Below are 10,532 nucleotides of genomic sequence, written 5' to 3'. Positions count from 1 at the left end.
GAAGACTTGATATAAAAGACATTCTGCTATAGCATGAATGTTTGGTTGCTGAACATAGTCCTGTAGTGCTTATTTACTCCTTCCTCTCACTGTGCTCTCTTTTGGGCTGTCATGATCGTCCTCCATCCAATCTGCCTGACTTCTGCTTGTAACCTTCAGTCCGTTCACCACTGGAGAGGGTTGCATTTTCCTGGCAGACTCCCTACCCATTGGCGAGTCTCCAAATGACAGCCTTCCCTGCTTTGACTGATATATGCAGTCAAGGTAGAGAATCAAGTTCTCTGCTCATGTGTTAGAAAACAAAACTCTCTGCTTTACCTGTATGTTTCAGAAGAGACGCAGCATGAGAAAGAGAAGGTTCGGTGAACTGAGTGAGCAGTACGGAGCGGTCATGCCTATACAGAGTTAGGGAGCAGCTCAAGTACAGAAGTTGCTAAATGTTGGAAGAAGTGAGTGTTAAGAGACAGACCATTTCTCCTAAGAGCTTGAATTTGCACTCAACAGTACTAATTCTATTAGATATCTCCATGCATAATCTTCTCACTTGTATGCCATGATATGCAAGATCAAATTTGGTTTAGTTTTGCAGTAATGAAACTTACTGTGTTTACTTTGAACACGTTATTGTTCAAAATAATCTGTTTAAATCTTGGAACTTTGCTACCATGCTCCACAAAGCACAGGTGTGGACAAAACTGCAACCATCTGTCTTGCTTGACCAGACATTTGGATAGTCACACACAAGAGTAGCTACAATTCCTCAGGAGCCCCTGAGAACATACCTTATTTTTCCCCTCATCTTAAGTGTCATTCCAGGAATCTTCCACCAGGATCAACCTTGCAGCGAAGCAGACTACACACAGTTTTCACAGAGCTCCTCTCCTTTCTTAGCAACGGCAACAAGCTGAGCTTCATGGCACAAACCCTCCATTCCCCCATTAATACATGTTTCAGATCAAAGTTGCCACGTTTACATAAACTTTTCTCTATGTCTTGGATAAATTCCTGTTCTCAACACCCTTTCAAGTTTCCTTTAATAAAAGCTGCCTCCTCCCTATGTAAGGAAACAGCTTATTTGTTGAATATTTACTGCTCCACCAGTACCCCACTATTGCTAACATGTCTAGGCTTGCTGAAATCTTCATGATGTTTCCACAGCACAATTTCTTGTAATTATTTTTATTAGCTTCATCACATTACACCACTATCAATCTCATCCCCATACTAGCTGCCTTTACTTATGTGGATATTTTCAGGAAACAATTAAATAAAATAAAGGCTTGAGTGCTTAATTATTATTAAATATTAAATAATTACTTTCAAAACCTGTCACACAATAGGACTGCTTATTATTAACACTAATTTCTGGAGCTCAGGAATAGATAGCATTTGGATAGAAATTAAATGGGCATTTGCTTTATATTGAGGAGTGTAATTTACTTCAAATGCCCATCATGTTGTTTTTATAAACAGATAATGGTTTATTGCCTGTTTCCAAGTCTAAACTTGACTCTTGTGGGTCCTTTTCTGTTCTATAACCACAGAAAAATATACTGGAGTCCCCAGCTATGAACATGCTATATAAGACAATACCTGGTGTTTCGGTAGTGCAATTTTATCCATAGATTCAAAAACACTTCAGTAAGCTGAACAGGACTCCTACAGAGAATCAGAGACCACTGACTAAAATGACTTGCCTAAGATCACACAGAAAACTAATGGCAGAGACATGAATGGAATGGATCCAGAGTGACTGAAACATGCTTTCAATTACTGCACATTTTCTGAACTGAAAAAAAAAAGATGAGAAATTCCAGTCTAAAAGGTAAATTCTCTAGAGGAAAGCTATTTGAGTAAACTAGGAAAGGAAAATTAAAGTTGTCAAATATAAATACAAAATACTATCATTAGCATGACAATATAATTAGATCACTGGGTGGAAAGAGGTTCTTAATTCACAGCTTGTTTAAATACAAGTCACAACAATAGGATCTTGTAAGCCACTAATGTGCAATTAAAGTTCCTGTTATTTACCAGGACAAACTAAGTGGTGAAAAGAGGAAATAATAATAATTTTTGCAGGTAAGCATTAGTTCAGTGGAAAGAAAAAGTCCTGTTGCCTCTTTATCCACTTTCTGATTTTTGTAACTCCAACTTTGCCCATACACAACTCTTAGAAAATATTTCATGACAGAGATCCACAGTCACAGATGCTTGTGTCAGTAGTATTACCACAAAGCTAAACAAAACACCATGGATTTTATTTATTTTCTTAAATGTTGTCTAAACATTTTTGTAGCAATACATAGTAACTGTAAGCATCAGTATGACTGATCATCTAGTTAAAGATGTTCCTGCTTACTGCATGGGGTTTGGACTAGATGATCTTTAAAGGTCCTTTGCAACACATTCTATGATTCTGTGACTGCTAATATTTTCCAAATACATAAAACTCATGCAAATTCCTAATTAAGAAAAACATACTTTAATAGTTACTCTTCTCTCTCTTAAAAACATAGAGAACTGAAATACAGATGGACAGATAGATAGATATGCATATATAAAACACTTGAAGAAAACACCCAAGCAAAATGAAAATTAAATCCCAGTGAAAAGAAGCAAAGTGACATTATAATGCCTGCGCTGGTGCTGTACGCTGAATCTTAGTCCACAATGCATTTTCAAGATGAGATTATGAACTAGCATTAAGAGAAGCTGTAACAGAAATGCTGACTGAAATAGTAGTGACGTGAACAGGTGCTGCTATAACAAAACTAATAAAGTGTGGAGATGAGTTTAAATCTTTCAGATAGATAGCAAGGAATGAAGATGCTAAGCAAAATGTATATGGTTATCTTTATTTTGGGCTGTCCACTCCTCTTTTCCTCATCTTTTATAGCATATTGCTTCCAGTGCTAATGGAGTATGATAGCTATACTAAGTCTAAGATAAATAAAATTTTGCACAGGATGAAATCACATATATTAAAACACAGGCCAACTCCTCCGTTTTAAGTTTCCTCAAAGTACACAGCAGCTCCTCCCTCCCCCCACCTCACAATATTACTAGGGTATTTATTTGACATCTGGACCATTAATGCTGCATTCACACATAAAAAGAATAATACCTGTAAGGATTTTTTGTTTTGTTTTCACAGGGCCATTAATCATGCTTATCTGCATTTCAGGGTAATTGGACTGACTTCTATGGGTCTTCATCCTGATTGACACTGGAGGAGGAACACTGGCATTACCAGTTTATATACAATCTCTTTGTTATGTTTTAAGACTGCTGTCATGGTCTGAAGGCTCATGCCACAAACACCCATTCATGTTGCTGTGGTTTTTTGAAGTTACAGGCTTCCAGCAGCTTGATTCAAATCCTCTGCCAAAGCCCCTCACTCACTACGTATCACGAGAACTGAATGACAAAGTGCTCATCTGTGGTTTTATGCCAGCTTGGCTCAAAGAAGGGGTGTAACAAGCTATTGAGTTGCAAAAACCTTTTAAACAGTCTTATTGCATGAACATGTGTCCAACTCCTCAATTAGAGCTGACTAAAACCTGTGACAGGCATACGTCAGGGTTGCATCCCATCCTCGTCCAAAGTAAGAGGAAATGTGGTACCCAGCTGGGTGAGACAACAGCACCTCACCTGACCAGGACTACAGAGAGGCGTAGCAGAAGGGAGGAAGCACTGAGATCATCCCCCAGATACCCCTTACAAACAAGATCATTGCTATTCCCAGCTTTTTACCCTTATTTCCCCTTCTTCTCCTTTGTTTGGCTATGATTCTCCTATTAGTGCTCACTGGTGTCTCATCTTCCTCCTTGCTCTTTGGATTTGGTATTCAGAGGCTCTTTTTCTGTTTGTATTTTCTCCCTTCCTCCTTTTCCTCCTCTTCTCCACTCCCATGCTTCTAGCCTGCTTGGTTTTCTTTCCAAGACTTTTGATTCTGCTCACTTGCACCAGTGTAAATTCTGGGTACTTCCACTAAAATCACTAAGCGTGGTGGGCATCAACATCACAGTCCCACTGTAACTAAGAAAACTGAGTTAAGCCTGTGATACAGAGTATATTTCATTTTTCGTGTCCTCACAGAGACCATTTCACATACAAACTTCACAAACCTGAGGAAAAGCTAGCAAGAGAAAAGCTGTTTATCCATTACCTCCAATAACGGCAAGGAAGATGAGAGGACTGCTCTTGAAGCCTGGTATAGAAAAGCCCTGTTTGCTCTTCATTGCTCCAGGGTATTCCTGTTTGGCTCCAAGGCTGTAGTTTATCAGTCCTGGTCAAAGGCCACTGTTTCTCTAGTAGCCTGCATAACTGAAAGCTATTTATCCTTTATCCAGTTTTGCACCCAGTATAACCCCCCACATCCTTTCCTTTCCCCTTTGCTACTTTCAAATTTCATAGTCACCTTCATAAAAGGTGCATGAAAATATTATGCTGCACTTCACTACATTTAGTTAACTGTAAAATAATAATAATAAAAAATCCTAAAAGATTGGGAAGTATTTTTAAGAGAAGTTAAATATAGGACTCTTTTCATCTAGCTATCACTGCAGTAATATAAATGAAGCAAATTAATTTTAATGCTCCAAGGTACTGATTCTGTGTCACTGTCACTGACAGGATCCAACCAGACTTTATGAGATGGCATTTGACTTTATGGAAGTGAGCACTATGCACGCATTTACAATTTTACAGGGACTTTAAGCTGTCATGCTGAAAAATGTTTATAAAACATTAATCAAAAAATGCCTCTTTAATACAATGCATTGTCTGAAAGATGTTAGAAGGCACATATTGTAAATGGATTCTTTTTCTGACTAAAGTAATTTCTACCAAAAGCCTTTCCCCACTGCTATACAAGTACACAGTGTGGAGAGATAAAGAGCACTTTCTCAGCACATTACTACCTGATCCAAACACTTGGGAAATCACTAATGTACAGCATGCCATATTTCCATGTCACACATGACACATTTGTCTAAAATTACCCAACAGAGTTTGACATTGTAGCATATTCCGTAGCAGAGCTTTCAACTGACATCTGCCAAGTAAGAACTTCAAGTAGGAGCTTTCTTCTTCTAACAAGCAAGTGAGAGTTTTCTTTTATCCTATACCCATGATGGAAGTGATAAAACAATAAGTACTGGAAATCAGGGGTTTTTTCTATTTTAATATGTTTATTTTATGCTCACTGAATGTGTAAGCTCCCCTCAAAGCACTGTTTCATCATTTGCTGTTTTCTATCACATTGCAATGGCTTCAGAGAACTTAACAGAACATTTTTATTACCAGCAAAACATAGGCCATTATCTCTCACACCCAAAGCAGAATTATTGCTAGATACTTTACTGTATAAGGTTTCCCCTGTTAAATGTCTTCATAACAAACCATTTATCCTAAAACTTTATTGGTTACATTACTGAAACACATTCCAAATCACAAAATTCTGCAGCATTTCTTTGTAGGAAGAGCAGTTTGATGCAAAACAAAGAGGTCATCACTGGGGCGATGGAACCACCAGGTACTCAGGAATCAGAATGCCAAACAACCATCCCAAAGAGGCAGTGGCAGTACTTTAAGAAAAACCTTAGCCTCTAGATTTTCAGTTTTCCCTTCTACTCATCTATACATTTCAGAACTCTCAATCATCATAATCTTCAAGTGCAATACACAAAACAAATCAAGTGTATGACAGCAGCTTCCCTGACACTCTCCATGCTACTCTCTTTCTGAGGGAGCCATCAGGGGTTGATGTGAAGGGAACATTAGTAGGCCAAATAGCTATTTCTTTTTTTCAACTGCGAAAAAGCCTGTAAAGAGGGGCTTATATTGCATTAAACTGCTCCTAAGCTGCCAAAGCTGCTCCTGAGCGTATCCCTGCAACAGGAGAGTCAAATGAGCACCTTAAATTTTACTGCCAAGTTTCAGAATAGCATCTCATGTGGCTCAGAGGCTGCATGGTAGGGAAGGATGGTGAGATCTGGGCAAAATCCAGTTTAGAGGATTAGAAAAAGGTTGTTCATGCAAACAGCTACCAGAATGGCAAGATGCTGGTAATCTCGTTTGCAAACTTTCTTAAGGGTTTCCCTGTTTTTGACAAATTAACTGGTTAAGGATTTTTTTTTTCCTATATCCATACCATCTCTAGAGTACGCATTGAACTCAAGATAAATGCTCAGGACCAGTTTCTGTCATGTATGGGAACAGCTGAATTGTAACTGACCATGATTAATAATAAAAATATTTGCATGCTACTGACTATTCTCATTTCAGCTGAAGAAAGCACCTTCCAATGTAAGATGAAATCACATTAAACTGGAGGGAGAATAGCTTTCTTGAAGCTGAGCCTAAAACAGGCTGCCAAGCTCCTCCTCAGGTGAAAAATTCCTCAGAGGAGAATTTGGTTGTCCTTTTCCAGCCCCATTCCAGCTGTAACTCTGAGATTTCCTCTGGTCTTAGCCCTAACCAGGAGATCCTAGACCTTGCAGTCATTTTGTACTCTACAAAGGGATCAAGGTTGAGAGATATAATAATAAACCTTTGCTACTCTCTTGTCCAGAAGGAAATAACAGTATCAAGGTAAGATTCCATCCATAGCAGCTAGACAAATGCAATGGTACAATAGATTGTGACTTTTAGTTCAATCACACCTTCGTGACAAAACCTAGCATTACCATATCAGTCTGACCTTTGCTAGAATAAGGACATCATTCATCAGCACAACCACAACTACCTCCAGGTGATACAACACTCAGTCTCTGATTGAGAAGGATCTGCAATGTTTGCGGCAGTTCAGACCACATTCCCCTTGCCTTTTTGCCCACAAGTAAGTATGCCACGTGAAGACCTGTGCTTAAAATATTTTCAGGGAAAAAAAGACATGTTTTTCAGTATGTTTTAATATTTCAGGTCAGTGATAGGTGTAATGGAAAGCTCAGAAAGCAGTAAAAACAAACAACTGAGAAGGAGGTTTCATAAGGGACTGGCAAGACATTAAAGACTCAGGGGAAAACTGCAAAATGGAGGGCTATCCTAGTTACATTTGGAGGTCTGCATGGACCCTAATCTTCAAACATTTTCAGCTTCATCCCTCTCCTTGGAAAAGAACAATGATTTACCAGAATATTCATCAAGCCCTCGCATTACATTGAATGACTTACCTCATTTGGAGGACTAGAATTGTTGGGAAGGCTCTGTACTGAATCAGATTGATGAGGTCGAATCATTTGGCCATATAGTTATGCTAGGATGCAGGAATTTCACTGAGACCCACACTATGTTGTAAGAGACTGCATTGGTCTAATATTTAAGTAAAGAAGGAGAAGGAGGAAGAAAAATGAATGAGGAATAAGTTCTCTCCTTCATCATAACTCTAATAAAAATTAAAAAAAAGAAGAAAAGCTTTGAATGCTTTTACTAATTCTTGTTCTTTGCGTAACTGGCTCACCATACTCATCACAGATATCAGTAACTTAAGTGCAATGCAAGTACAGTTACTAGGAAGCAGCCCATCTTGATACTATCAAAGTTTTAAGTAAAGAAAAATGTAAAAGCTAAGAGGAAGAGAAAAAAAGTAGAGTTTGTCTATTTTTGGTTTTTCCACGGATGCATTCAGATTGGAAGTGATGTTTAATGAATAACATAGGCAATCTTACCAGCTGCTAACAATGAAACATTTAAAACCAATAACTGAAGACTAGTGCCTTGGGCTCCAAGACACCTCCACCTGTCTGACAACATGGTAGCAGTAATAAGCTAACAGGGAAATCAAGAATTAATTGAACCACTGTAAGTCATACTTTAAGTGTGACTTATCCTTAGTTTGGCACTACAATGCGGGCATAGCAATGTTGTAAGCTGATCCTCGCACTTCAGTGCTTTTTTTTTATTGCTTGGATATCAGTTCACTCTTCACACACATAACATACTCAAGGCACTTGTAATTCACTAGTAATATCTAAGCTATAAAGTTTAAATGAACAGAATTTAAACACTTGCTTCCCTTCTCCGTAAGCAGCCAACGTTTTCTGAAAGTTTAACATGTTAGACCTGCTAATGAAAGGAATTCTGGACAAAGCGATTGACAAATGTCCTGAAAACATGAATCTAAGATTTGATTAATTTGATTATTTTCTTGAACATTACTGCTCTTTTCATAAATAGCTGAGGCTATTTATGGATTTCTCAGCATTCAAGTTTTGAATATGTGGGTTTTATTTACACATAGTATTTAAAAAGCCATTATAAGCATGTTTTATAGTTGTTCTTATTTGTAAACAAAAGAAGGAAAGGATTGTGCTCCAAACTGTTTCATATTATCTTTTAATTAGATCTTTTCAAAGCTTTTTTTTTTTTTTTTTACTCCTGAAGCCTTGATGCAAAGGAAAACATGATACACAAATTCATTATAAATGGTAAGACAAGGAAATATTTCTTTTCATAAAGAAAAAATATTAGGAATACTAGCATAATTTTTCCTTTAATTCTTCTTCATCTGATTTCTGTGGCCAAGAAAAGAACATAGGAGGCCAGTAAAGCTTTAATGCTCCAGTAGTTTGGGAAGGCATTCTGAGAAAACAGCTCAGAAATACTGAGGGCTATTACTTCCTAGTCTAAAACTCTAAGAACTAGGCTTATGTGCTTGCAGTGATCATGGCAGTTTTTAGAGGAGGATCACTCTTCCAAATTCCCAAGACAATGCTGTAATAGGACTGTGAGATTTCTGAATTTTGCTGCTGCTGATTTTTCACATCTTTGCACCCACCATTTTAGAAGTGTCTGGAGTCAGCAGCTCAGACTGGCTGCCAGAAGGTGCACTGAGAGCAGCAAATGTAGATGCAACTCTCTCAGGGAGACTCAGCATCATCTTCAATACTCGCCAGCTTTAGTATGGGTGACACTTGTAGCCTCTGCCAGCTTGAGGTAAAAAAATATCTTGAGTCATGTCCAAACGTGGATCTTCCCAAGGGTAACCTGTCAGCTGTCTGCTGAATATATTGTACTTTCTTAAAATAGATAAATTAATTTTAACTGTTTTTGGTGGGGAGGGAGGGCTCTTTTGTCATTATCATTTTACAGATGGATATGTGTGTTTATTTTTTTTATTATTATTATAAAGAGGTATGAGCTTGCTGCCATTAAAAACCTGCAATCTGGTTTTTAGTGTCTGATCCAATTACATGTACATCTGGGAAGACACACAACCAAATAAATAATTGGAGAGGTGCAACTCTGAAATGACAATTGTTATTCATCGATCTCTTTCTGCAAGTCGAGATTGAGAGATGTAGACTTCAAGTGAATGAGATCTCCTGGGTGAGATTCTTCAGTTCAAACACAGTAAACAACTGTTGTCCTCTGATGCACATTTTAGTACTGCTGGAGGCAAACTTTCTAAATATTAATAAAAAACCTACTACTGGCGGAGTATACAGATGAAAAGGAAGCCCTGGGAGCTAGTACAGAATTTCTCGCCACATTCTAAGTCTAATCAAAGAAACATACATTTCAGGTCAGAAAGAAAAGGAGATTCCCTAATTTACTCTAGTATTTCCCCTTCTGGAATCACAGAGAGGTCAAAATTGAGTAAACTGCAATAGATTAGACATGCTATATTGTGAACCTTGTGATTAAAAAACCAAGGGAGAATCAGCTACTCTGTGTCCAAAAGCCACTATAACTCACTGGACTATGCCATTTCCTACTTTCAGATTGTTCTGTCAGCACTTTCCCTTCCTGAAAGTATAGCCTCTAGGGATGCACTGGTCTGAAGGAGACAAACAGGGGATGCATGCGCAGCCACGTATACGAGTAGCAAGAGAAAACTAAAGAAGTGCTCTGGCACAGACTATCCCAGTGACTACAGCCTATTCAAAACTGTCAGTTTGAGTGGTGGCCTTAGTATTACAGAAAAGCATACAGATGCAAAATGGCATCTCAACTCAGGTGGCTTTGTACATGCAAGCAGGAAACATTCATACTATTCCCAATTACATAAACCTTCAATCTAAACTTGGTTTTGCTAATATTACAATGCGGCAGCCATACTGGAAATAGCGGCATTTCCCAAGCATTCTTTGGGGTCTACTGACAAAGACAACAGGGTAATTACACAATAATAACCTGACTGACAATGTTGTTTGGTAAGAACCAAATGCTGGTTCTAGAAGACTGCTGAGCTAGGAAAGATGATCCACCTTCCCTCAAGTTGGACTACAAAAAAAGATGTTAACACAAGAGTGTTAACCAAGTGCGGTGGATTCCGGTGCTTCTGCTCTCCCTGCTATCATGTCACAAATCCCTCAGTTCTTAATTTCCAGAGACAGAGAGAGGACAAAGAGAAAGGGAATCACAGAGCAGAGGAAAAAGCCCACCTGATTACTTGGTGCTCCTTCCAAGCAAATGCTGGGCAAAGACTGAAGAGATGAGAAAAAAATTTTCATTTTGGCCTGAAGAATCCCAGTATCAAAACTCATGCAAGGATATAGCAGCCACTAAATCCCCTGAGACTTCAT

At 38.3% G+C, this 10,532-nt stretch overlaps 1 protein-coding gene across 1 annotated transcript in view; it reads right to left on the bottom strand.

The window, feature by feature from the left end:
• The window catches only part of SLC10A7 (solute carrier family 10, member 7), a gene marked incomplete at its 5' end in the record, with an annotated part of 141,933 nt that overhangs the window by 4,954 nt on the left and 126,447 nt on the right, over positions 1-10,532 (bottom strand). The window lies entirely within an intron of this gene.

This window comes from Mesitornis unicolor, unplaced genomic scaffold (assembly GCF_000695765.1).
Source record: "Mesitornis unicolor isolate BGI_N332 unplaced genomic scaffold, ASM69576v1 scaffold3876, whole genome shotgun sequence".
Lineage (NCBI taxonomy): Eukaryota > Metazoa > Chordata > Aves > Mesitornithiformes > Mesitornithidae > Mesitornis > Mesitornis unicolor.
This window is presented reverse-complemented; position numbering and strand designations above follow the sequence as displayed.